The sequence below is a fragment of the Pseudophryne corroboree genome, chromosome 1 (genome assembly GCF_028390025.1).
Source record: "Pseudophryne corroboree isolate aPseCor3 chromosome 1, aPseCor3.hap2, whole genome shotgun sequence".
Classification (NCBI taxonomy): Eukaryota; Metazoa; Chordata; class Amphibia; order Anura; family Myobatrachidae; genus Pseudophryne; species Pseudophryne corroboree.
Genome location: NC_086444.1, coordinates 915,943,994 through 915,968,582, shown reverse-complemented (window position 1 = coordinate 915,968,582; position 24,589 = coordinate 915,943,994). Strand labels below are relative to the sequence as shown.

Genomic DNA, 24,589 nt, shown 5'->3' with positions numbered 1-24,589 from the left:
TTTAATGCACTGGGTGTCATGCTCGTTGCCAGGGGTTTCATGCACTGGGTGTCATGCTCGTTGCTAGGGGGTAGTGCTTGTTGCTAGGGCCATGCTCCCAGTGCCACATATGCCCCCAGTGCCAGATATTCCCCCACAGTGTCAGGTATATGCCCCCAGTGCCAGATATTCCCCCACAGTGCCAGGTACATGCCCCCAGTGCCACATATACCCCCCCCCAGTGCAACATATGCCCCCTCAGTGCCTGCTCCCCCAGTGCCAAATATTCCCCCACAGTGCCACATATGCCCCCTCAGTGCCTGCTCCCCCCAGTGCCAGATATTCCCCCACAGTGCCAGGTATATGCCCCCAGTGCCAGATATTCCCCCACAGTGCCAGGTATATGCCCCCAGTGCCAGATATCCCCCACAGTGCCACATATGCCCCCTCAGTGCCTGCTCCCCCACAGTGCCAGGTATATGCCCCCAGTGCCAGGTATATGCCCCCAGTGCCAGATATTCCCCCACAGTGCCAGGTATATGCCCCCAGTGCCAGATCTTCCCCCACAGTGCCAGGTATATGCCCCCCAGTGCCAGATATTCCCCCACAGTGCCAGATATTCCCCCACAGTGCCAGGTATATGCCCCCAGTGCCAGATCTTCCCCCACAGTGCCAGGTATATGCCCACAGTGCCAGATATATGCCCCCAGTGCCAGATATTCCCCAAAGTGCCAGGTATATGCCCCCAGTGCCAGATATTCCCCCACAGTGCCAGGTAAATGCCCCCAGTGCCAGATATTCCCCCACAGTGCCAGGTATATGCCCCCAGTGCCAGATATTCCCCCACAGTGCCAGGTATATGCCCCCAGTGCCAGATATTCCCCCACAGTGCCAGGTATATGCCCCCAGTGCCAGATATTCCCCCACAGTGCCAGGTAAATGCCCCCAGTGCCAGGTATATGCCCCCAGTGCCAGATATTCCCCCACAGTGCCAGGTATATGCCCCCAGTGCCAGATATTCCCCCACAGTGCCAGGTGTATGCCCCCAGTGCCAGATATTCCCCCACAGTGCCAGGTATATGCCCCCAGTGCCAGATATTCCCCCACAGTGCCAGGTATATGCCCCCAGTGCCAGATATTCCCCCACAGTGCCAGGTATATGCCCCCAGTTCCAGATATTCCCCCACAGTGCCTGCCCCCCCCCCCCCCCCCCCGCTCCTTTGTGTTGGAGGGACACAGAGCGCATAGCGCGCCTCTCCTATGTCCTTCCTGGCTCTCCTGCCGGTCTAATAAAGGAAGTGCCGGTTCGTGAGCCAATCGGAGCTCACGAACGGCACTTCCTTTATTAGACCGGCCAGGGGAGAGCCAGGGAGGGACACAGGAGTGGCGCGCGATGTGCGCTCCGTGTCACTCCTTACAGCAGCGGAGGGAAGGAGACCGCAGATTGACATGCAGACGCTCGTCCGCATGTCAATCTGTGCAAAGTCAGTGGCGCCCCCGCAGCCCCTCGCCCCCAAGCCACCACGAGGACTGCGGGGGCAGTAGTTATGCCACTGGTCAAATGCCTTACTAAAGTCTAGATATGCTACATCCACAGCTCCCCCCTGATCTATTATTTTCGTCACAGAGTCAAAAAAGTCAATAAGATTTGTTTGGCATGATCTCCCACCAGTAAATCCATGCTGTTTTGGATCCTGTAAGTTGTTTGATTTAAGATATTCCACTACTCTTTCTTTTAATAGTTTTTCCATTACTTTCCCTACTACTGATGTAAGGCTTACTGGTCTGTAGTTACTTGCTTCTTCCTTGCTTCCACTTTTGTACAGTGGAACTACATTTGCTCTTTTCCAGTCCTCTGGAATGGCACCTGTATTTAGTGAATGGTTAAATAATTCTGTTAATGGTGCCACCAGCACATCTTTTAGCTCTTTTAGTATCCTTGGGTGTATCCCATCTGGCCCCATTGATTTATCCACTTTTAGTTTTGAAAGTTCTGTTAAGACCTTCTCTTCTGTAAATGTAGTTTCATCTACCTTATTTTTATGAATGTCCTTGCAGCTTAACTGTGGACCCTTCTCCTTCTGTAGTAAATACGGAGCAAAAATAATGATTTAGGTGATCTGCTATTGCCTTGTCTCCCTCCACCACATTCTCACTCTCTGTCTTAAGTCTTACTATTCTTCCATTTGATTTTTTCCTTTCATTTATATACCTAAAAATGTAGCTGAAAGCATTGTGGTAACACAGAGGTACTGTCTAGCTGCCTGCAGTTGATTGCATTGTGATGTCACCGAGGTACTGTCCAGCTGCCTGTAGCTGAATGCATTGTCATATCACAAAGGTTCTCTTTAGCTGTCTGCAGCTGTAGGCATTGCAATATCACAGAGGTACTGTCTGACTGCCTGAACCTGAATGCATTGTGATGTTACAGAAGTACTGTCTAGCTTACTGCAGATGAATTTATTGTGACGTCACAGAGGTACTGTGTAGCTTACTGCAGGTCAATGCATTGTGATGTCACAGAGGGACTGTCTAGCTGACTGCAGCTGAGTGCATTAAGATGTCATAGAAGTTCTGTCTAGCTGCCTGTAGCTGAGTGCATTGTGATGTCACAGAGGTACTGTCTAGCTGACTTAATCTGATTGCATTGTGATGTCACAGAGGTACTGCCTAGTTGCCTGTAGCTGAATGCATTGTAATGTCACAGAGGTACTGTCTAGCTGCCTACAGCTGAATGCATTGTGATGTCATAAAGGTAATATTTATTTCACAGTTGTACTGTCTAGCTACCTGCAGACAATGCATTCTGATGGTACTGTCTAGATTACTGCAGGTGAATGCATTGTGATATCAAAGATGGACTGTCTAGCTGAGTGCAGGTGAGTGGATTGTGATGTCACAGAGGTTCTGTCTAGCTGACTGCAGCTGATTGCATTGTTATGTCACAGAGGTTCTGTCTAGCTGCCTGCAGCTGGGGGCATTGTAATGTCACAGAAGTACTGTCTAGCTCCCTGCAGCTTATTGCATTGTGATGTCATAGAGGTACTTCCAAGCTGCCTGCAGCTGAATGCATTGTTATATTACATAGGTACTATCTAGCTTACTGCAGGTAAATGTATTGTGATATCACAGAGGTACTGTCTTGCTGACTCCAGCTGAGTGCATCGTGATGTCACAGAGGTACCGTCTAGCTGCCTGCAGCTGAAGGCATTGTGATGTGACAGAGGTACTGTCCAGCTGCCTGCAGCTGAATGCATTGTGATGTCACAGAGGTTCTGTCTGACTGCCTGAAGCTGAATGCATTGTGATATTATAGAAGTACTGTCTAGCTGACTGCATCTGCATGCATTGTGATTGTAAAGTGGAATGGAGTATCCTTCACTAAGGTACTGTGTAGCTTACTGCAGGTGAATGCACTGTGATGTCACAAAGTGACTGTCTAGCTGACTGCAGCTGAGTGCAATATGATGTCACAGAGGTACTGTCTAGCTCTCTGCAGCTTATTGCATTGTGATGTCACAGAGGTACTTCCAAGCTGCCTGCAGCTGAATGCATTGTTATATCACATAGTTACTATCTAGCTTACTGCAGGTGAATGCATTGTGATATCACAGAGGTGCTGTCTAGCTGACTCCAGCTGAGTGCATCGTGATGTCATAGAGGTACCGTCTAGCTGCCTGCAGCTGAAGGCATTGTGATGTGACAGAGGTACTGTCCAGCTGCCTGCAGCTGAATGCATTGTGATATCACAGAGGTACTGTCTAGCTGCCTGCAGCTGAATGCAATGTGATGTAACAAAGAAACTGCCTAGTTGTCTGTAGCTGATTACATTGGGATGTCACAGAGGTACTGTCTAGCTGCCTACACGTGAATGCATTGTGATGTCACAGAGGTAATATTTATGTCACAGAGGTACTGTCTAGCTACCTGCAGACAATGCATTGTGATGTCATAGAGGTACTGTCTATCTGCCTGCAGCTGATTGCATTGTGATGTCACGAGGTAGTGTACTGCCTAGCTGCCTGCAGCTAAATGAATTGTAATGCCACATAGATACTATCTAGATGCCTGCAGCTGAATATATTTTAATGTCACAGAGGTACTGTCTCACTGCCTGAAGCTGAATGCATTGTGATGTTACAGAAGTACTGTATAGCTGCCGGCAGCTGGATGCATTGTGTTTGTAAAGTGCTACGGAATATCCTGCACTTAAAAGGAAACTAAATAAAATAAATCATAGAGGTGCTGTCTAACTGTCCTCAGGCGAATACACTGTGATATCACAGAGGTACTTTCTAGCTGCCTGCAGATGAATGCATTGTGATGTCACAGAGGTTCTGTTGTTGTCACAGAGGTACTGTCTAGCGGGATGCAGTCAGTTTACCTCCAAGAAGTACTGTCTAGCTGACTGCATCTGAATGCATTGTGATTGTAAAGTGGAATAGAGTATCCTTCACTAAGGTACTGTGTAGCTTACTGCAGCTGAGTTCATTGTGATGTCACAGAGGTATTGTCTAGCTGCCTGCAGCTGAGTGCATTGTGATGTCACAGAGGTACTGTCTAGCTGCCTACAGGTGAATGCATTGTGATGTCATAGAGGTAATGTTGATGTCACAGAGGTACTGTCTAGCGGGATGCAGTCAGTTTATCTCCAATCAAAATCCTGACGTTCAAAATCCCGACACCAATTGACCGATGGTCAAAATCCCGACAAGATCAAAATCCCGACATGGACAAAATACCGACATTTAAAATACAGACAAGGTCAAAATACCGACATGTAAAATGCTGACAGGTCAAAATACCGACATGAGTTTTTCATGATTTTTTTCATTGAAACCGACTTGTTCAAACTTTACCATCCCAGTGGACCTGGAGGGGGAATATAATAGTGTGCCGAGCGCAGCGAGGCACCGCGCCCGAAGCGAGGGGACGCGGTACACTTTATATTGTGTCCATGTTGACTTATGTTGACATACACACAAAAAGCAACAAAAACCGCATGTCGGTATTTTGACCTGTCGCCATTTTACATGTCGTATTTTGTCCATGTCGGTATTTTGACCTTGTCGGGATTTTGACCATCGGTCAATTGGTGTCGGGATTTTGAATGTCGGCATTTTGATTGGAGGTATTTCATACCGATCCCCTGTCTAGCTACCTGCTGATAAATGCATTGTCATGTTAGAGAGGTACTGTCTAGCTTACTGCAGGTGAATTCATTGTGATGTCATAGAGGGACTGTCCAGCTGACTGCATTGTGATATCACAGATGTATTGTCTAGCTGCCTGCAGCTGAGTGTATAATGATGTCACAGAGGTACTGTCTAGCTGATTGCAGCTGATTGCATTGTGATGTCACAGAGGTACTGTCCAGCTGCCTGCAGCTGAGTACATTGTAATGTTGCAGACATACTGTCTAGCTGCCTGCAGCTGAGTGCATTGTGATATCACAAGGTTCAGCCTAGCTGCCTGCAGCTAAATGCATTGTGATGCCACATAGGTACTATCTAGATGCCTGCAGCTGAATACATAATAATGTCATAGAGATACTGTCTAACTGCCTGAAGCTGAATGCTTTGTGATGTTACAGAAGTACTGCATTGTGATTGTAAAGTGCTACAGAAAATCCTGCACTAAAAAGGAAACTAAATAAAATAAATCATAGAGGTGCTGTCTGTCTACAGGCAAATACAATGTGATGTCACAGCTGTACTTTCTAGATGCCTGCAGATGAATGCCTTCTGATGTCACAGAGGTTCTGTTGTTGTCACAGAGGTACTGTCTAGCTACCTGCAGCTGAGTGCATTGTGATATCACAGAGGTACTGTCTAGCTGCCTGCAGCTGAGTGCATTGTAATGTCACAGAAGTACTGTCTAGCTGCCTGCAGCTGAGACTGAGTGCATTGTGATGTCACATAGGGTCTATCTAGCTGCCTGCATCTAAATGCATTGTGATGTCGCAGAGGCAGGGCCGTCTTTTCGTATGGGCTCAATGGGCTCTTGCCCAAGGGCCCCAGGAGTAAAAGGGCCCTAGGCTGATAGCTGAGGGTCCCCTCTTTTCAGGGGTACCAGATTTTTGAAAATCGGCCCTGGGGAACCGGAGATATCCGACTTCAAAGCAGTGGTCCCCATCCTAGCCTGATAATTGTTCTTGACAGGGAAGGGGGAGTGTTCCTGCACAACCTGTCAGAAAATGATGATAAATATTGTAAACCAACAATCTGGAAGATAATTAGGGAAAAAATTTCCAGAAATAAATCATCCTGCTGGTGGTGCACCCCGAGGTAAAAAAACTAAATCTTAGAAAAAATTTTTGTTCCTTGAAAGAAATCAAGAAAACAAGAAGAAAACCTCTTTGTGGGGGCACTCTTATCAAAATAGTCTAATTTATTTAAAACATAACATTTATTGATTCACAATAAAAAAATATATGACATTTGTAGCCTTTCTCAAACAAAAAAAAGAGAGATTTTTGACCTCTAAATATGGGTCACCCTCAGGTGAAAATATAGTGTGATATAAAGTTATATCAAAGAGCTTTTTATCTAAACATTTTAATTATAAGATAAAATAAGCAAGGTCAGAGAGTAATGATCCGACCATGACGGCATATTTATATTCCTAACTAGACAATCTACCTGTAGTTAGTAGTTACTGTGTCACTTCTATTGAGAGAAATAAATCAAAAACAGTTTTTTCTAGGTACTTCTAAATTAATAATAATAAATATAAAAAGGCGCACCTCAAATTAGTTTGTAGCTGATCACTGTCCCTGCTCAGAACAGAATATACCAGAGCAGGCCTTATAGATCAGAACTTTATTGTATTGAAATCCTGGTATATAAACAATTGGTCATAAACTTTCTTTTAAGAGTGAGTGTTTTCCTGAGTCGGGCAGAAAAACCATATACTCCACAATGATAAAAAGCAATTTGTTTATGGCCACAGTAACAAGTACAGATAGCAGAGAGTTTTATCTGCGTTTATATGAGCACAGTTTACACAGAGGAATAATATGTCCCCTATTATTGTACCATCATTGATAGTAATATATAGTTTAAAGATTAGGTACTCCACTGTGCTTACAGCAATTACTGAAGAAAGAAACACACAATGTAAAATCTCAATAGAAGAAAAAACTAAAGTGGCAACTTCTTATGTGGACTCAGATCTCCATTATACTTGCAACAGTTTTGTTATTTTTCAAGCAATATGTAACATCAGTGACAAGCGAATTTACAATGAATTGTCAGTCTTCCTATGAATGAAATCACAGCCAAAAAAGGAATTAAATAAGGTTAGTTGAGTCGACTGATGTTAATGTGAATTACAAAATCCCCATCTACAGGCAGAATAGAAGCCCGTCCCATATGTCCAGTCAACTTCTACTGCCTTCCCATGTGTGTGCAAGTACACAGTGAATGGGAGGTGAGAGAGTTGGCCAGACGGTAACGGACTGAAGAAAGAAAGAGTGTTTCTTGCTGTCATCCGCTATAGCGTCCGCAGCCCTGTTGATATTTGATCAGCGCAGGGCTAGGAGGTGCCGCCAAGCGGATGATGAGAGCGCACTGAAAATACCTAGCGGGGAGAGAGAGTCCCCGAATGCAGCGGTAGCGGCTGACGTCTCCGTTAGTGCCGTGGTCCGGGCCCCTGTCACGTGTCTCGGGATTCCGGAAGTGGCGTCATGTGACGCTCAAGGACTAGTACTGACTGAACGTACGTTTCACCCTAAAAACGGGCTTGTTCACCATCTGTCCAGATGGTGAACAAGCCCGTTTTTAGGGTGAAACGTACGTTCAGTCAGTACTAGTCCTTGAGCGTCACATGACGCCACTTCCGGAATCCCGAGACACGTGACAGGGGCCCGGACCACGGCACTAACGGAGACGTCAGCCGCTACCGCTGCATTCGGGGACTCTCTCTCCCCGCTAGGTATTTTCAGTGCGCTCTCATCATCCGCTTGGCGGCACCTCCTAGCCCTGCGCTGATCAAATATCAACAGGGCTGCGGACGCTATAGCGGATGACAGCAAGAAACACTCTTTCTTTCTTCAGTCCGTTACCGTCTGGCCAACTCTCTCACCTCCCATTCACTGTGTACTTGCACACACATGGGAAGGCAGTAGAAGTTGACTGGACATATGGGACGGGCTTCTATTCTGCCTGTAGATGGGGATTTTGTAATTCACATTAACATCAGTTGACTCAACTAACCTTATTTAATTCCTTTTTTGGCTGTGATTTCATTCATAGGAAGACTGACAATTCATTGTAAATTCGCTTGTCACTGATGTTACATATTGCTTGAAAAATAACAAAACTGTTGCAAGTATAATGGAGATCTGAGTCCACATAAGAAGTTGCCACTTTAGTTTTTTCTTCTATTGAGATTTTACATTGTGTGTTTCTTTCTTCAGTAATTGCTGTAAGCACAGTGGAGTACCTAATCTTTAAACTATATATTACTATCAATGATGGTACAATAATAGGGGACATATTATTCCTCTGTGTAAACTGTGCTCATATAAACGCAGATAAAACTCTCTGCTATCTGTACTTGTTACTGTGGCCATAAACAAATTGCTTTTTATCATTGTGGAGTATATGGTTTTTCTGCCCGACTCAGGAAAACACTCACTCTTAAAAGAAAGTTTATGACCAATTGTTTATATACCAGGATTTCAATACAATAAAGTTCTGATCTATAAGGCCTGCTTTGGTATATTCTGTTCTGAGCAGGGACAGTGATCAGCTACAAACTAATTTGAGGTGCGCCTTTTTATATTTATTATTATTAATTTAGAAGTACCTAGAAAAAACTGTTTTTGATTTATTTCTCTCAATAGAAGTGACACAGTAACTACTAACTACAGGTAGATTGTCTAGTTAGGAATATAAATATGCCGTCATGGTCGGATCATTACTCTCTGACCTTGCTTATTTTATCTTATAATTAAAATGTTTAGATAAAAAGCTCTTTGATATAACTTTATATCACACTATATTTTCACCTGAGGGTGACCCATATTTAGAGGTCAAAAATCTCTCTTTTTTTTGTTTGAGAAAGGCTACAAATGTCATATATTTTTTTATTGTGAATCAATAAATGTTATGTTTTAAATAAATTAGACTATTTTGATAAGAGTGCCCCCACAAAGAGGTTTTCTTCTTGTTTTCTTGATTTCTTTCAAGGAACAAAAATTTTTTCTATGATAATTGTTCTTCCCAGCCAGATATCTCGGTTTCTGTCTGACTTAGAGTTTTTATGAGGGTATATTCCAAAAGCTGGGACTCTCCCCTTTCGGTGCACACTGGCAGCTTGTCTCTACTATGCCCAGAACCAGAGATATCAGCCTTCCAGCAGCTTTTCCCTGCTCCAGCTCGACATGCCCAATATGCAGTTTTAAATTTTCATTGGTGGATTACTCTGGATCCTGAACTCTGATCCCCAAGTCCCCAGCACCTACTGAAAGGTGGGACTCTCTAGCTTTTTATCCCAAAGCTAAGAAATCTATTTTCAGGAACTTGAGATATCTGCAGTAAAGCAAGCTACCCTCCCACCAGAAAATTATGAATATTAAGCCCACTCCACTATACACCCCTCCCCTACGTATTAAACACCCCATACCACCCTGGAAGTCATGTACTAGGGCCCCTTCATTCAGTCCAATGTCCCCTTCTACAGTTTAGTGTTCTCCTTCCTGCCCCATCTGTACAGTAAAGGAGTAATTAGCAGAAATTATTTCTCCAGGTCCTACATGCTGAGCGACAGATAGAATACCCCCTACCACCCGCGGGACATCAATGCTGCCACTGCCAGTGTAACCCCTCCTCAAATACTCCAATATGAGATTTTTAATTATCCCGATAAGGGGTGTTTACTCAATATCTGTGCCTCCACCCAAGCTAGTTATTTGGGCTTGCCTGGGTAAGCCCTTTCTAATAGTAAGTGATATTCTTAACTCTGTTTACCTTAAATGCTTTTATGCAAACAGTACAATGCAATATAATATTATACCTGTTTTCTTCTTTGTATCTTCAGGATCTTCAGCATTAAAAGTCCAGAAACTATGGTTACGGTAAGTATATTTATATATGTATATTTTAATACCACAATATATTTAAGAATCAAAAGGTAAAACTTTCTAACAAACAAAAGAAAGTGCAATACATTTACAGTCCCACTACCCCTTTTAAACCTATACAAATTATTCTTGCATGCAATACAAAAAAAACTCTCTTATACTCAATTGAAAATGAGTTACCCGGGTACTCTCAAACCTTCTGTGCACAATTGGGGCCCGTAAAAATGTTACATAAATATAAGTACCTTCCTTTCAGTGTCTGTGATATTATATATTTCATACATAGAAAATAAATTCCTTAGGTATTTGTAGATGTCCCCAACATGTAATTCTGACTCAGTTATGCAGATTTAATTGTTACTACTGTTCCTGAGATAACGGTGTTGTTTTCTCTATTTGATGTTCTTTTCTGTAGTCCATAGAAACACTGTAGCTTTAGCTTATCCTAGTCACAGTACTTTGTTACATGTGTTTCTTTCTGGATCACTGCAAGTGTTATCTTTCTGACACTTATGTAACGATTCCTACTGCTTCTTTTACTCGGTGAAATGAGATATTACTGTAGTGAAACTATACTGCTTTTAACTCCCTGAAGAGTCTAGTGCAGATGTATATAAATTGGCTGTATCATCATCAATTAGGGCTCCTATATATATTAAACATATATCTTCAGCAGCCAAGTCTCCTACCAGTTTGTCAGTTTGTCTCAATACACTGCCACTAATATCCCTTCCGCAGTGGATAGGTTATCCTCCGGTGACTTGTAATTAGTAAATTAGGGTTAATAACGAGTTTCACCTCCAGTTTAACAAAAGGGTCTCTGTAATGAGGTACAGCATTATATTCAGCCTGGGTAAACCTGCTCAGTCTCTTGACAATAGATTAAACGTATAATGATGTAACTGCGCTTCTGACTTCCAAATTGGGCTTTATCATATCATATTAAATTATTTGAAGCAGAATATAGTTGTGCTCATTCGCTTATAGTCTTTTATAATTTAATAAGCCCTTTTCTATAAAGTCTCTGTTCCTTTCTCTTTTAGAGGTAATATAGATGTATAAGTGGTAAATATATATATACAAATGTTACTACTCCTCAGGATGTAACCTGACCTTATTGAAGTGGATATAACAGTGAACTAGGTGTTTCTCAAGATTGGCTGCCTTTGTTCCATATATAGTTCATTATAGCACTGTCCTTTCTATATCCACTGGGCAATCATCTCTGTGTCAAATGTCTATTCCTGCTACTTTAAACTACTGCTATTGCCCCATATGGTATTATAGTCAGTGAGGCATCACCTGGATAGGCAGTGCAGTGATAGATGTTAGGTTTTGAGTCTATAGCAGTTACCATGTCCCGCCACCCTTATAATATAAACATGTGTAGTGCTTCCTTACACTACAATAGGCTTGCTGAGTTATGCTCTGTTAAGTGGAGCTTTTGCAGTTAATTGATCCTATTACAGGAGTACCTTAGGTAACTCACAGGAATGTGTAGTGTGAGTACTCTGTCTCAGCGTGTTAGGGTGCAAGATATTAAATGTGCACTTACGCTCTGAAGAGCAGGCTGCTGGCACTCCCCCGACTCTCTCCTTTAGCGGCTGGAGGCTGAGATCAGCTGAATTACTGTTGCTGTTTATGGCTATGGCCCTGGTTACCAAGGAAGCCTTCTGACTGCTTCCGTTTTCTCCGCCGTTACTATGGTGACCCGCCGGCTTCTCTCACTGCGCTTGGCTGTCACAGCTGTCCGGAACCCGGAGCAAGCGCCTCTCCCTTCTTCAAGCGGCGGTTACTTACAGCGGGCGGTCCGCTGACCTCCGGCGGCACCAGCGCATCTTCCCCTCTTTCTCCCACAGCCGCATCACCTCTCGCAGCAGGCTCCACCGATCTTCAGCCGCACCAGCACTACGGGTAAGCTTCTCGTTTAGCTCGCCTGGTTTGGTAGTACTACTTGGTCCCAGCGGCGCCACTGTATGTTTACAGCTGACAGCTCTTTGTCAGCGGCGCGCCGGGCCCAAGTGCACACACTAGCCAGGGGATCAGCAGACTGCCAACAGCCGGCGGGGAGCTTTATTTATACTGTTTCAGACTACAGCTCGTGCCCCCCTCTTCCCGCCTAAGCCTCGAGCTATCCCCCCTGGTCAGCAGCACTGTAGTGCTCGTGGGGCGCTCGAGACATTCCAGAGTTTTCTGTCAGAGCTGTCAGGCTTGACAGAATGCTCACTGACAGATATCTCCGAACCCACATAGCTTCTCCCTCTCTATCTTTCCTATACTACGTTACTGCAGTCTAAATGTTAAACTCCTGTACTCACATCACTTTAACATATATAATTTAATAAATAAACTACAAATATTTAACCCTTCAAATTCATCTATACACATTTATACTAGGGATGAGCGGGTTCGGTTCCTCGGAATCCGAACCCGCCCGAACTTCATGTTTTTTTTACACGGGGCCGAGCGACACGGATCTTCCCGCCTTGCTCGGTTAACCCGAGCGCGCCCGAACGTCATCATCCCGCTGTCGGATTCTCGCGAGGCTCGGATTCTATCGCGAGACTCGGATTCTATATAAGGAGCCGCGCGTCGCCGCCATTTTCACACGTGCATTGAGATTCATAGGGAGAGGACGTGGCTGGCGTCCTCTCCGTTTATAGAGAAGAGAGTGAGACAGTAGAGAGAGACACAGTAGTAATTTTGGGGAGCATTAGGAGGAGTACTAGTTACTTGCTGAAGTGATAGATAGTGTGACTGTATATTATCTGACTTGTGGGGGAGACACTGACAGTGGGGAGCAGTTAGAGTCTGAGAGCAGGACTCAGGAGTACATATAACGTACAGTGCACACTTTTGCTGCCAGAGTGCCACACTGCCATTGTGACCACACTGACCACCAGTATAATATATATTGTGATTGTCTGCTTAGGAGTACTACTTGCAAGTTGCTGATAGTGTGACCAGTGACCTGACCACCAGTCACCACCAGAATATATATATATATATATATATATATATATATATATATATATATATATATATATATATATATATATAATTGTATATAATATATATATAATATTGTATACCACCTACCCGTGGTTTTTTTTTTATTTCTTCTTTATACATACTACTATAGTAGCTTACTGTAGCAGTCTGCGGTGCTGCTGAGCTGACTGTGTCCAGCAGGTCCGTCATTAGTCATTACATAATAAATATATATACCTGTCCGGCTGCAGTACTAGTGATATTATATTTCTCTATCGTCCTAGTGGATGCTGGGGTTCCTGAAAGGACCATGGGGAATAGCGGCTCCGCAGGAGACAGGGCACAAAAAGTAAAGCTTTAGGATCAGGTGGTGTGCACTGGCTCCTCCCCCTATGACCCTCCTCCAAGCCTCAGTTAGATTTTTGTGCCCGGCCGAGAAGGGTGCAATCTAGGTGGCTCTCCTAAAGAGCTGCTTAGAAAAGTTTAGCTTAGGTTTTTTATTTTACAGTGAGTCCTGCTGGCAACAGGATCACTGCAACGAGGGACTTAGGGGAGAAGAAGTGAACTCACCTGCGTGCAGGATGGATTGGCTTCTTGGCTACTGGACATTAGCTCCAGAGGGACGATCACAGGTACAGCCTGGATGGTCACCGGAGCCTCGCCGCCGGCCCCCTTGCAGATGCTGAAACGAGAAGAGGTCCAGAATCGGCGGCAGAAGACTCCTCAGTCTTCTTAAGGTAGCGCACAGCACTGCAGCTGTGCGCCATTTTCCTCTCAGCACACTTCACACGACAGTCACTGAGGGTGCAGGGCGCTGGGAGGGGGGCGCCCTGGGAGGCAAATGAAAACCTTTTTTGGCTAAAAATACCTCACATATAGCCTCCGGGGGCTATATGGAGATATTTAACCCCTGCCAGAATCCGTTAAGAGCGGGAGACGAGGCCGCCGAAAAAGGGGCGGGGCCTATCTCCTCAGCACACAGCGCCATTTTCCCTCACAGAAAGGCTGGAGGGAAGGCTCCCAGGCTCTCCCCTGCACTGCACTACAGAAACAGGGTTAAAACAGAGAGGGGGGGGCACTAATTTGGCGTTAGAAATATATAAAAAAGATGCTATAAGGGAAAACACTTATATAAGGTTGTCCCTATATAATTATAGCGTTTTTTGGTGTGTGCTGGCAAACTCTCCCTCTGTCTCTCCAAAGGGCTAGTAGGTCCTGTCCTCTATCAGAGCATTCCCTGTGTGTGTGCTGTGTGTCGGTACGTGTGTGTCGACATGTATGAGGACGATGTTGGTGAGGAGGTGGAGCAATTGCCTGTAATGGTGATGTCACTCTCTAGGGAGTCGACACCGGAATGGATGGCTTATTTAGGGAATTACGTGATAATGTCAACACGCGCCAAGGTCGGTTGACGACATGAGACGGCCGACAAACAATTAGTACCGGTCCAGACGTCTCAAAAACACCGTCAGGGGTTTTAAAACGCCCGTTTACTTTAGTCGGTCGACACAGACACAGACAGGGACACTGAATCCAGTGTCGACGGTGAATAAACAAACGTATTCCTTATTAGGGCCACACGTTAAGGGCAATGAAGGAGGTGTTACATATTTCTGATACTACAAGTACCACAAAACAGGGTATTATGTGGGATGTGAAAAAACTACCGTAGTTTTTCCTGAATCAGATAAATAAAATGAAGTGTGTGATGATGCGTGGGTTCCCCCCGATAGAAAATATGGGCGGTATACCCTTTCCCGCCAGAAGTTAGGGCGCGTTGGGAAACACCCCTTAGGGTGGATAAGGCGCTCACACGCTTATCAGAACAAGTGGCGGTACCGTCTATAGATAGGGCCGTCCTCAAGGAGCCAGCTGACAGGAGGCTGGAAAAATATCATAAAAAGTATATACACACATACTGGTGTTATACTGCGACCAGCGATCGCCTCAGCCTGGATGTGCAGAGCTGGGGTGGCTTGGTCGGATTCCCTGACTAAAAATATTGATACCCTTGACAGGGACAGTATTTTATTGACTATAGAGCATTTAAAGGATGTATTTCTATATATGCGAGATGCACAGAGGGATATTTGCACTCTGGCATCAAGAGTAAGTGCGATGTCCATATCTGCCAGAAGATGTTTATGGACACGACAGTGGTCAGGTGATGCAGATTCCAAACGGCACAAAGGTGTATTGCCGTATAAAGGAAGAGGAGTTATTTGGGGTCGGTCCATCGGACCTGGTGGCCACGGCAACTGCTGGAAAATCCACCGTTTTTACCCTAAGTCACATCTCTGCAGAAAAAGACACCGTCTTTTCAGCTTCAGTCCTTTCGTCCCTATAAGAGTCATATCTGCCCAGGGATAGAGGAAAGGGAAGAAGACTGCAGCAGGCAGCCCATTCCCAGGAACAGAAGCGTTCCACCGCTTCTGACAAGCTCTCAGCATGACGCTGAGACCGTACAGGACCCCTGGATCCTACAAGTAGTATCCCAGGGGTACAGTTTGGAATGTCGAGACGTTTCCCCTGCGCAGGCTCCTGAAGTCTGCTTTACCAAGGTCTCCCTCCGACAAGGAGGCAGTATGGGAAAAAATTCACGAGCTGTATTCCCAGCAGGTGATAATTAAATTACCCCTCCTACAACAAGAAAAGGGGGTATTATTCCACACTATATTGTGGTACTGAAGCCAGAAGGCTAGGTGAGACCTATTCTAAATCTAAAAAAATTTGAACACTTACAAAGGTTCAAATCAAGATGGAGTCACTCAGAGCAGTGATAACGAACCGGGAAGAAGGGGACTATCTGGTGTCCCGAGACATCAGGGATGCTTACCTCCATGTCCCAAATTTGCCCTTATCACTAAGGGTACCTCAGGTTCGTGGTACAGAACTGTCACTATCAGTTTCAGACGCTGCCGTTTGGATTGTCTACGGCACCCCGGGTCTTTACCAAGGTAATGGCCGAAATGATGGTTCTTCTTCGAAGAAAAGGCGTCTTAATTATCCCTTACTTGGACGATCTCCTGATAAGGGCAAAGTCCAGGGAACAGTTGGAGGTCGGAGTAGCACTATCTCGGATACTGTTACAACAGCAGGGGTGGATTCTAAATATTCCAAAATCGCAGCTGATCCCGACAACATGTCTCCTGTGCTTAGGGATGATTCTGGACACAGTCCAGAAAAAGGTGTTTCTCCCGGAAGAGAAAGCCAGGGAGTTATCCGAGCTAGTCAGGAACCTCCTAAAATCAGTGCATCATTGCACAAGGGCCATGGTAAAAAAATGGTGACTTCCTTCGAAGCAATTCCAGTCGGCAGATTTCATGCAAGAACTTTTCAGTGGGATCTGCTGGACAAATGGTCCGGATCGCATCTTCAGATGCATCAGCGGATAACCCTATATCCAAGGACAAGGGTGTCTCTCCTGTGGTGGTTACAGAGTGCTCATCTTCTAGAGGGCCGCAGATTCGGCATTCAGTTTTGGATGTTGGTGACCACGGAGGCCAGCCCGAGAGGCTGGGGAGCAGTCACACAAGGAAAAAATTTCCAGGGAGTGTGATCAAGTCTGGAGATTTTTCTCCACATAAATATAGCTAAGGGTAAATTTATAATGCTCTAAGCTTAGCAAGACCTCTGCTTCAAGGTCAGCCGGTATTGATCCAGTGGGATAAAACATCACGGCAGTCGCCCACGTAAATAGACAGGGCGGCACAAGAAGCAGGAGGGCAGTGGCAAAAACTGCAAGGACTTTTCGCTGGGCGGAAAATCATGTGATAGCACTGTCAGCAGTGTTTCATTCCGGGAATGGAAACTGGGAAGCAGACTTCCTCAGTAGGCACGACCTCCACCCGGCAGAGTGGGAACTTCATGGGGAAGTTTTCCACATAATTGTAAACCGTTGGGAATTACCAAAGGTGGACATGATGGCGTCCCGTCTGAACAAAAAACGGGACAGGTATTGCGCCAGGTTAAGAGACCCTCGGGCAATAGCTGTGGACGTTCTGGTAACACCGTGGGTGTACCAGTCGGTGTATGTGTTCCATCCTCTGCTTTTCATACCTAAGGTACTGAGAATTATAAGACGTAGAGGAGTAAGAACTATACTCATGGCTCCGGATTGGCCAAGAAGGACTTGGTACCCGGAACTTCAAGAGATGCTCACAGAGGACTTATGGCCTCTGCCGCTAAGAAGGGACTTGTTTCAGCAAGTACCATGTCTGTTCCAAGACTTACCGCAGCTGCGTTTGACGGCATGGCGGTGGAACGCCGGATCCTAAGGGAAAAGGCATTCAGGAAGAGGTCATTCCTACCCTGGTCAAAGCCAGAAAGGAGGTGACCGCACAACATTATCACCACATGTGGCGAAAATATGTTGCGTGGTGTGAGGCCAGGAAGGCCCCACGAAGAAATTTCAACTCGGTCGATTCCTGCATTTCTTGCAAACAGGAGTGTCTATGGGCCTCAAATTGGGGTCCATTAAGGTTCAAATTTCGGCCCTGTCGATTTTTCTTCCAGAAAGAATTGGCTTCAGTTCCTGAAGTCCAGAAGTTTGTCAAGGGAGTATTGCATATACAACCCCCTTTTGTGCCTCCAGTGGCACTGTGGGATCTCAACGTAGTTCTGGGATTCCTCAAAACACATTGGTTTAAAACCAGTCAAATCTGTGGATTTGAAGCATCTCACATGAAAAGTGAACATGCTCTTGGACCTGGCCTGGACCAGGCGAGTGTCAAATTGGTGGTTTTTTTCTCAAAAAAGCCCATATCTGTTTGTCCATTCGGACAGGGCAGAGCTGCGGACTCGTCCCCAGTTCTCTCCCTAAGGTGGTGTCAGTGTTTCACCTGAACCAGCTTATTGTGGTGTCTTGCGCCTACTAGGGACTTGGAGGACTCCAAGTTGCTAGATGTGGTCAGGGCCCTGAAAATATAGGTTCCAGGACGGCTGGAGTCAGGAAAACTGACTTGCTGTTATCCTGTATGCACCCAACAAACTGGGTGCTCTTGCTTTTAAGCAGACTTTTGCTAGTTGGATGTGTAATACAATTCAGCTTGCACATTCTGTGGCAGGCCTGCCACAGCCAAAATATGTAAATGCCCATTCCACAAGGAAGGTGGGCTCATCTTGGGCAGCTGCCCGAGGGGTCTCGGCTTTACAACTTTGCCGAGCGGATATTTAGTCAGGGGCAAACACGTTTGTAAAATCCTACAAATTTGATACCCTGGCTAAGGAGGACCTGGAGTTCTCTCATTCGGTGCTGCAGAGTCATCCGCACTCTCCCGCCCGTTTGGGAGCTTTGGTATAATCCCCATGGTCCTTTCAGGAACCCCAGCATCCACTAGGACGATAGAGAAAATAAGAATTTACTTACCGATAATTCTATTTCTCGGAGTCCGTAGTGGATGCTGGGCGCCCATCCCAAGTGCGGATTATCTGCATTACTTGTACATAGTTACAAAAATCAGGTTATTATTGTTGTGAGCCATCTTTTCAGAGGCTCCGCTGTTATCATACTGTTAACTGGGTTCAGATCACAGGTTGTACAGTGTGATTGGTGTGGCTGGTATGAGTCTTACCCGGGATTCATAAATCCTTCCTTATTGTGTACGCTCGTCCGGGCACAGTACCTAACTGAGGCTTGGAGGAGGGTCATAGGGGGAGGAGCCAGTGCACACCACCTGATCCTAAAGCTTTACTTTTTGTGCCCTGTCTCCTGCGGAGCCGCTATTCCCCATGGTCCTTTCAGGAACCCCAGCATCCACTACGGACTCCGAGAAATAGAATTATCGGTAAGTAAATTCTTATTATATATATATATTGATTTCATCTCATTATCATCCAGTCTATATTAGCAGCAGACACAGTACGGTAGTCCACGGCTGTAGCTACCTCTGTGTCGGCAGTCGCTAGTCCATCCATAATTGTATACCACCTACCCGTGGTTTTTTTTTTTCTTTCTTCTTTATACATACTACTATAGTAGCTTACTGTAGCAGTCTGCGGTGCTGCTGAGCTGACAGTGTCCAGCAGGTCCGTCATCAGTCATTACATAATAAATATATATACCTGTCCGGCTGCAGTACTAGTGATATTATATATATATATATATATATATATATATATATATATATATATATATATATATAATTCGTCTCCTTATCATCCAGTCTATATTAGCAGCAGACACAGTACGGTAGTCCACGGCTGTAGCTACCTCTGTGTCGGCAGTCGCTCGTCCATCCATAATTGTATACCACCTACCCGTGGTTTTTTTTTTCTTTCTTCTTTATACATACTACTATAGTAGCTTACTGTAGCAGTCTGCGGTGCTGCTGAGCTGACAGTGTCCAGCAGGTCCGTCATCAGTCATTACATAATAAATATATATACCTGTCCGGCTGCAGTACTAGTGATATTATATATATATATATATATATATATATATTGATTTCATCTCATTATCATCCAGTCTATATTAGCAGCAGACACAGTACGGTAGTCCACGGCTGTAGCTACCTCTGTGTCGGCAGTCGCTCGTCCATCCATAAGTATACTAGTATCCATCCATCTACATTGTTTACCTGAGGTGCCTTTTAGTTGTGCCTATTAAAATATGGAGAACAAAAATGTTGAGGTTCCAAAATTAGGGAAAGATCAAGATCCACTTCCACCTCGTGCTGAAGCTGCTGCCACTAGTCATGGCCGAGACGATGAAATGCCAGCAACGTCGTCTGCCAAGGCCGATGCCCAATGTCATAGTACAGAGCATGTAAAATCCAAAACACCAAATATCAGTAAAAAAAGGACTCCAAAATCTAAAATAAAATTGTCGGAGGAGAAGCGTAAACTTGCCAATATGCCATTTACCACACGGAGTGGCAAGGAACGGCTGAGGCCCTGGCCTATGTTCATGGCTAGTGGTTCAGCTTCACATGAGGATGGAAGCACTCAGCCTCTCGCTAGAAAACTGAAAAGACTCAAGCTGGCAAAAGCACCGCAAAGAACTGTGCGTTCTTCGAAATCCCAAATCCACAAGGAGAGTCCAATTGTGTCGGTTGCGATGCCTGACCTTCCCAACACTGGACGTGAAGAGCATGCGCCTTCCACCATTTGCACGCCCCCTGCAAGTGCTGGAAGGAGCACCCGCAGTCCAGTTCCTGATAGTCAGATTGAAGATGTCAGTGTTGAAGTACACCAGGATGAGGAGGATATGGGTGTTGCTGGCGCTGGGGAGGAAATTGACAAGGAGGATTCTGATGGTGAGGTGGTTTGTTTAAGTCAGGCACCCGGGGAGACACCTGTTGTCCGTGGGAGGAATAGGGCCGTTGACATGCCTGGTGAAAATACCAAAAAAATCTGCTCTTCGGTGTGGAAGTATTTCACCAGAAATGCGGACAACATTTGTCAAGCCGTGTGTTGCCTTTGTCAAGCTGTAATAAGTAGGGGTAAGGACGTTAACCACCTCGGAACATCCTCCCTTATACGTCACCTGCAGCGCATTCATAATAAGTCAGTGACAAGTTCAAAAACTTTGGGCGACAGCGGAAGCAGTCCACTGACCAGTAAATCCCTTCCTCTTGTAACCAAGCTCACGCAAACCACCCCACCAACTCCCTCAGTGTCAATTTCCTCCTTCCCCAGGAATGCCAATAGTCCTGCATGCCATGTCACTGGCAATTCTGACGAGTCCTCTCCTGCCTGGGATTCCTCCGATGCATCCTTGCGTGTAACGCCTACTGCTGCTGGCGCTGCTGTTGTTGCTGCTGGGAGTCGATGGTCATCCCAGAGGGGAAGTCGTAAGCCCACTTTTACTACTTCCACCAAGCAATTGACTGTCCAACAGTCCTTTGCGAGGAAGATGAAATATCACAGCAGTCATCCTGTTGCAAAGCGGATAACTGAGGCCTTGACAACTATGTTGGTGTTAGACGTGCGTCCGGTATCCGCCGTTAGTTCACAGGGAACTAGACAATTTATTGAGGCAGTGTGCCCCCGTTACCAAATACCATCTAGGTTCCACTTCTCTAGGCAGGCGATACCGAGAATGTACACGGACGTCAGAAAAAGACTCACCAGTGTCCTAAAAAATGCAGTTGTACCCAATGTCCACTTAACCACGGACATGTGGACAAGTGGAGCAGGGCAGGGTCAGGACTATATGACTGTGACAGCCCACTGGGTAGATGTATGGACTCCCGCCGCAAGAACAGCAGCGGCGGCACCAGTAGCAGCATCTCGCAAACGCCAACTCTTTCCTAGGCAGGCTACGCTTTGTATCACCGGTTTCCAGAATACGCACACAGCTGAAAGCCTCTTACGGCAACTGAGGAAGATCATCGCGGAATGGTTTACCCCAATTGGACTCTCCTGTGGATTTGTGGCATCGGACAACGCCAGCAATATTGTGTGTGCATTAAATATGGGCAAATTCCAGCACGTCCCATGTTTTGCACATACCTTGAATTTGGTGGTGCAGAATTTTTTAAAAAACGACAGGGGCGTGCAAGAGATGCTGTCGGTGGCCAGAAGAATTGCGGGACACTTTCGGCGTACAGGCACCACGTACAGAAGACTGGAGCACCACCAAAAACGCCTGAACCTGCCCTGCCATCATCTGAAGCAAGAAGTGGTAACGAGGTGGAATTCAACCCTCTATATGCTTCAGAGGTTGGAGGAGCAGCAAAAGGCCATTCAAGCCTATACAATTGAGCACGATATAGGAGGTGGAATGTACCTGTCTCAAGCGCAGTGGAGAATGATTTCAACGTTGTGCAAGGTTCTGCAACCTTTTGAACTTGCCACACGTGAAGTCAGTTCAGACACTGCCAGCCTGAGTCAGGTCATTCCCCTCATCAGGCTTTTGCAGAAGAAGCTGGAGGCATTGAAGGAGGAGCTAAAAGGGAGCGATTCCGCTAGGCATGTGGGACTTGTGGATGGAGCCCTTAATTCGCTTAACAAGGATTCACGGGTGGTCAATCTGTTGAAATCAGAGCACTACATTTTGGCCACCGTGCTCGATCCTAGATTTAAAACCTACCTTGGATCTCTCTTTCCGGCAGACACAAGTCTGCTGGGGTTCAAAGACCTGCTGGTGACAAAATTGTCAAGTCAAGCGGAACGCGACCTGTCAACATCTCCTCCTTCACATTCTCCCGCAACTGGGGGTGCGAGGAAAAGGATCAGAATTCCGAGCCCACCCGCTGGCGGTGATGCAGGGCAGTCTGGAGCGACTGCTGATGCTGACATCTGGTCCGGACTGAAGGACCTGACAACGATTACGGACATGTCGTCTACTGTCACTGCATATGATTCTCTCACCATTGAAAGAATGGTGGAGGATTATATGAGTGACCGCATCCAAGTAGGCACGTCAGACAGTCCGTACTTATACTGGCAGGAAAAAGAGGCAATTTGGAGGCCCTTGCACAAACTGGCTTTATTCTACCTAAGTTGCCCTCCCACAAGTGTGTACTCCGAAAGAGTGTTTAGTGCCGCCGCTCACCTTGTCAGCAATCTGCATACGAGGTTACTTCCAGAAAATGTTGGGAAGATGATGTTCATTAAAATGAATTATAATCAATTCCTCCGTGGAGACATTGACCAGCAGCAATTGCCTCCACAAATTACACAGGGAGCTGAGATGGTGGATTCCAGTGGGGACGAATTGATAATCTGTGAGGAGCGGGATGTACACGGTGATATATCGGAGGATGATGATGAGGTGGACATCTTTCCTCTGTAGAGCCAGTTTGTGCAAGGAGAGATTAATTGCTTCTTTTTCGGTGGGGGTCCAAACCAACCCGTCATTTCAGTCACAGTCGTGTGGCAGACCCTGTCACTGAAATGATGGGTTGGTTAAAGTGTGCATGTCCTGTTTATACAACATAAGGGTGGGTGGGAGGGCCCAAGGACAATTCCATCTTGCACCTCTTTTTTCTTTCATTTTTATTTGCGTCATGTGCTGTTTGGGGAGTGTTTTTTGGAAGGGCCATCCTGCGTGACACTGCAGTGCCACTCCTAGATGGGCCAGGTGTTTGTGTCGGCCACTAGGGTCGCTTAGCTTACTCACACAGCTACCTCATTGCGCCTCTTTTTTTCTTCTTTGCGTCATGTGCTGTTTGGGGAGTGTTTTTTGGAAGGGCCATCCTGCGTGACACTGCAGTGCCACTCCTAGATGGGCCAGGTGTTTGTGTCGGCCACTAGGGTCGCTTAGCTTACTCACACAGCTACCTCATTGCGCCTCTTTTTTTCTTCTTTGCGTCATGTGCTGTTTGGGGAGTGTTTTTTGGAAGGGCCATCCTGCGTGACACTGCAGTGCCACTCATAGATGGGCCAGGTGTTTGTGTCGGCCACTAGGGTCGCTTATCTTACTCACACAGCTACCTCATTGCGCCTCTTTTTTTCTTCTTTGCGTCATGTGCTGTTTGGGGAGTGTTTTTTGGAAGGGCCATCCTGTGTGACACTGCAGTGCCACTCCTAGATGGGCCAGGTGTTTGTATCGGCCACTAGGGTCGCTTAGCTTACTCACACAGCTACCTCATTGCGCCTCTTTTTTTCTTCTTTGCGTCATGTGCTGTTTGTTTGGGGAGTGTTTTTTGGAAGGGCCATCCTGCGTGACACTGCAGTGCCACTCCTAGATGGGCCAGGTGTTTGTGTCGGCCACTAGGGTCGCTTAGCTTAGTCATCCAGCGACCTCGGTGCAAATTTTAGGACTAAAAATAATATTGTGAGGTGTGAGGTATTCAGAATAGACTGAAAATGAGTGGAAATTATGGTTTTTGAGGTTAATAATACTTTGGGATCAAAATGACCCCCAAATTCTATGATTTAAGCTGTTTTTTAGGGTTTTTTGAAAAAAACACCCGAATCCAAAACACACCCGAATCCGACAAAAAAAATTCGGTGAGGTTTTGCCAAAACGCGGTCGAACCCAAAACACGGCCGCGGAACCGAACCCAAAACCAAAACACAAAACCCGAAAAATTTCAAGTGCACATCCCTAATTTATACATGCACAAATGAATACATATATATACATCCATTAAACACCACATTTTTCTTTTAATATAAATTAATTACACATAAATATACTCATAATTATATATACATCAGACATATAATTTTCTATGTTATAAGTACATTAATCACATTACACTCTCCCCCTGGTGATCTATTTTAAATTATTAAAAACCATGTTAAAGCAAATAGATCACCATCTCTAATTTAATTAACCCTAGGCTTGCATTGGTAAGTATCCATAGTAAGGCCACACATCTACCATACTGGGATGTATTATCCTAGGTACAATGCTAGGTATCCCCAATTCATCATAAGTAAGCATAGATGGGGGTTGACATGTTCTCTTCGGCCTATTTACAGTTTTCTGTTCTATGCTTATATCACTACAGGGAGAATAATGATCAAGCCTCTCTAATGAACCACTACTCTCTTCGCCTTGAACAGCACTGTCATATTCAACAGGATCTGTATAGGTAATTGTGTGGTCAAGTTCTGTAAGAGACTCAAGGGGCCCCC

General features: G+C 45.5%; 1 long non-coding RNA gene across 4 annotated transcripts in view; it reads left to right on the top strand.

Moving 5' to 3' along the window:
• The window catches only part of LOC134917674 (uncharacterized), a 166,775-nt gene that overhangs the window by 59,762 nt on the left and 82,424 nt on the right, over positions 1-24,589 (top strand). For all 4 annotated transcript variants that reach the window (XR_010177428.1, XR_010177425.1, XR_010177426.1 and 1 more), the window contains exons 2-3: positions 10,024-10,060; positions 24,463-24,546. This is a non-coding gene — a long non-coding RNA (uncharacterized LOC134917674). The remainder of the gene's footprint in view (positions 1-10,023; positions 10,061-24,462; positions 24,547-24,589) is intronic.